A 4537-nucleotide genomic window follows, 5' to 3' on the forward strand; every position below is an offset into this window, starting at 1 on the left:
TTCAGACCCATTTGCCACTTTTAGCACCAGCTGTGAATATTGCCAAGATTCGCGTTAAGGAGTTCTTGATCCTGTGGTGACCTGACCGTTGTGTACACAACACAACTGTCTGCAAAAAGATTTACTACTATATATATCGGGGTTTATTTGTGAAAGCGCCCGCATGCAGCATGCAAAGATAAAGTACTACGTTTGAAGGCGCGGCACGGAGCCTGAGAGTCTATAGTTATTGAGTGTGTCGGACTAGCGCGGTGTTGGTAATGTGTGACCATATGGTGCATGGAAGCGATTGCTGCCGCTATGGCGGTTTCCTCAGCCGTCGTGCTCAAGCTCACGCCCCGAACGGAGCCCGTAGTCTGAACTGAGCCAGTGGCATTTGTACCCGCTAGTCACAGAGCGTCAGTGCCGGACCGGTATTTCGCCGAATCGGCAAATAGCACGTTTTGGATAGAGCCGTATTGGCGCATGAGCGCCTTGACTCCGGCTGGACTCCGGCTGACTCGGAACTGGCGCGGCTCTGGTCGTAGCTGCGAGTTTGGGCTGGATGGAGGGGTAGCTTTGCTGCAGTGAAGTAGTCGGGATAGGGTGGCCTAGTTGGCACAGAACCGTTCGGCCCATTCTCGTGTCTCGAAGACGCGTGCAGGAAGTTAGAACCAAGAATAGCACAAAACGCAAACATAATTCCACAAGGAGGCATCACAAAAAGAGCTAAATATTATACCACAACTGAAGTTGAAATAGGCCAGTTAGAAAATATTCGAAATCTTGGCTTTTGTACATCACATGTGAACAAAATACATAATATCATATTTATTTTACATGGTATATTTCAGCGGAAAAAATGGGTTCCTTATACACCACACCTTTACATTAGTCTAATACATAGCGGACACTACAAAATGCCACATTAATCCCTGTAAACCACGACGGACGTGGCAGCCTCGCTTCAAGTTGTCTGACGTAGAAGCTACCGATAAGCTCACTGCTGTTTTACTTGCGTTGACCTGGAGGCACTTGAATTAAGTAAAGGGCGTAACAAAGCCTCAGCGAAACAGTTTATAGCCAGAAATACACAGAATTAATATTTCTGAAACAGTGTGCCATATATCATACCGCAGTGACAAATTCAGAAGTGCTGGGCAACCTGCAGCGTAGCGTGATATTATTTCTTTAAACTAAGTGATTCTTGCCATGTTCGATGTACTATCCGAATCAAAATTCTGTGGATCAAAAGTCTGTGTCACACCCATAGCTGTGCCGTACAGCATGGTTCATTTAGGAGATAGGTGATCATTTATAACGATTCCAGGGCACCATACTGGCCTACATACCTTGTCTTCATTTACCAGCGATATCACAAACACTTCCTTTTTTCTGTATACCACAAGGAGCGCTCACCTAACTGATATTATCTAACACAGTTCAGAACATTGACGCAAAAATTAAGCTTGCAGTACAGTACCATGAGTTTAAATTGAAGAACAAATTGGCAGTGGCTGAGCTCATCTATGCCAGGATATACGTAGTCAGAGCTACCTTGGCGTTTCCGCTTGGCAAGACGTTCTTCTCTTTGCTCAGTCGTCTCCGCCACTCGTTTAGCCTTCTGACGGTCATTTTTTCTCTGTAGAGCGTCAAGTGCCAGGGGACAATTTTCGGGTGCGAAGAATCGATCTTCACCTGACGATACTGCCGCATAAAGGCGGCTGGAGTCTCCTTTTCGTCACACATACGAAGCGATCGTGCTACGTCGAGTCGTATCACCTCAGCTTTTGTACATACAGCCGTACATAAGGAGTTTATCCACACCAATCCCACACGCGGCGGCGGCCGAGCTCTGACGTCATGCGCCACGCACCTGCTGCTCCTCTCTTGTATCGCGCATGCGCACTATCCGCCCCCCAGGCTCACTGCGAACTGCTTGACTGGGTAGCGTAGTGTAGCTCTCGCTACAAAACTTGCCTTTTCTGTGGTTAGCAGAATAACGGAACTGTGGTGCGTATATATCCTTGATTCTTATGAGAATGGCAGCGAATGAGAAAGAGTTATTACCTTCTGGTCCAAGTAATGGTACTCGGTTATGCCGCCCTTCGGGGAGAGGAAAAAAGATGCAATGGTTGAGAGAGGGATAAAAGACTAGTTAAGAGAATGGGCAAAGGCGGAGGGGGAGGGCACAGGAAGGCTGGCCAAGTAATACAGCTAAAAGGATAGGGTCACCAGCCAGCACTAAGAAGGGAGAGCGAGAGAACTGCACAGCCGTGCACCTCTGCAGGAAGGATATAGCCTGTTGGAGTAAGCAGAGAAGGTGAGATTAGAGCCTGTGTGCAAAGACCAGCCTACGTAGAAACAAGTTGCAGGCCTCGGCCTCTGCGGAGGATGAAGCGACCCACGAGGGGAGCAGGTCCCAGTTCCACCAGCGTGATGCATCCGGGGTCGTCCTAGCGACGGCGACTGCGCAGATAGTTGCGCGCCACCTGAGGCAGTTTTAGCCAGTTCGAGAGCAAGGACGAGGAGATGGATGCTCGCCGACAAGAGAGATGCTGGAGTCAGGTCGCAGTAGGCGCCGTTAACCAAGGTGCCACACGTGACGGCCGCTGATACCGAGGCTGCAGGAGCACTGCAGATAGGTAAGGTAGATGAAGGACCAGGGCGCCGCAGAGAGATGGCGCTCAGGTTCAGAGACAGTGAAAACGTGAATGATGGCTGCCCGCGATCGGAGCGGAACGACACCGCTGCGCGCACGTCAGCGAGTGAGATGGGTTGGCACACCAGAGGCGGCAGCACGAGCAAGATGATGTCACACGATAACAGCCACGTATCCGTGCCGGTAAGAGAAAGTGTGCACACAAGGTGCAGAAAAATGAAAAAAGCACTGGGCACACAAAAGTTCAAAGCCAAACACACGGCGATGGCATCAGATGATAGTTATCCAATGGTTCCGCGCGGGTACGATGTCTCGACGCGTTTGGTGCGCCTAATCCTTGTGCACTCCTTTTCCTCACCATTCGTACGGGCTGTATATTACAGGCGCGGACACAATCTATTTCTTGATGTGAGACCATCACCGTGTTTGTACTTTTCCGTCCAGTCTGCTCGCAGTCCTATGTCACTTTTTTGTCACCCTCTGTGCTCGTACAACTGTCACCTGCATTCAGTAATCCTCTATGCCCGGGTATATGATGATATTCATGGGCGCCGCACGCGTCAAAAAACGGCATCTCCTTTACCCGTGGTGCAGTAAAGGATGGCGATCATGCAAGCTTGAGGGTTCCTTCACGCGTCTACGTTGTCGCGTGCCCCACTTAAACTTCTACCTTGATCGATCTGGTTTGGCGGTCTCCCCATTGTGCCCGTTCTGCGGTGAACTCGAAAGAATCGATCACTTCTTTTTGACCTGCCGCCGTTTCTCCTCTTTACGGAGGCGCTTGCTAAAGCATCCGTTACGACAGCTCGATCTAAATTTGTCAGCTGGGGTTGTGTCTCTTGGTGCTTCCTCCCTTGGACACAGTAACAGGAATGTGCTCTCCGCCTTTCAAACTTTCCTTTCAGACACTAAACGATTGCCGTCCTAAGCTCTTTCTCGTGATCAATATTCCTCTGCAACGAAAGCTTCGTAAACATAACACGTTTAGCCCCGTTCCCTCTTTCAGTCACCGATCTCATAGTATTTGTTTAGTTTACTTCAATTTACAAATCCGAATTGCTATTATTTATTTTTCTTCTTATTATGATTATTATCGTTAATTCTTTTTATGTATTGATTTCATACTTTAACATTTCGAGCACCTGTCAGTCGCCGCCTGTGTCTTGGCAAACACCCCGCAATCGGTACGCGCCATTATTTGAGTATAACAACAACAACGACAACAACGACTGTGCGCATACAACGCGCTGAGACGCTTTGGCAGCAGTGCGCACATCGTACGCATCGCTCTAAATTATACCACCGTATCACTGTAGTGATAGGCGTATCGCAGCTTTGCCTGCTGGGATCTGTCTACGTGGGATCACCGCCAACGACCGCCTTTAAAAGAGGAGCCACATCGATCTGCTCTTCAGTTTGGCAGCAGTGCGCACATCGTACGCATCGCTCTAAATTCTACTGCCTTTTCAGGTAAGCGATTTACTTCTATAGGTCGTCTTTTGACGCCACTCTGCGCATTGCTGCCAAACTTGAACCTGATTTCCCCTTTGTTCGGTAAAACTGTAACCTTGTAATCCTCAAGCATGACGAAGGAAGTCATGAAAGCACTTGAGGATTTTAAACGAGAAATGAGGCAGGAACTGCGCTCCGTGAAGGATAGCGTCAAATTCTGTAGTGACACGTGTGACGAAACAAAAGTGATTAGCTCCGAAGTTAAAGCGCTCAGATAAGAGGTCAGCGAACTCTTGAAATGCAATGAAAGTCTGCGAAAGGAAAACCGGCGACTGACGCAAAGAGTTGAGGAACTTGAGCAGTACAGTCGTCTGAATAATTTAGAGATAAAAGGTGTGAATTCAACAGAAAGCCCCGAGGACATAGTGATGAAAATTAGTGAGC

The sequence above is a fragment of the Amblyomma mixtum genome, chromosome 8 (assembly GCF_055824585.1).
Source record: "Amblyomma mixtum isolate Tamu chromosome 8, ASM5582458v1, whole genome shotgun sequence".
Lineage (NCBI taxonomy): Eukaryota > Metazoa > Arthropoda > Arachnida > Ixodida > Ixodidae > Amblyomma > Amblyomma mixtum.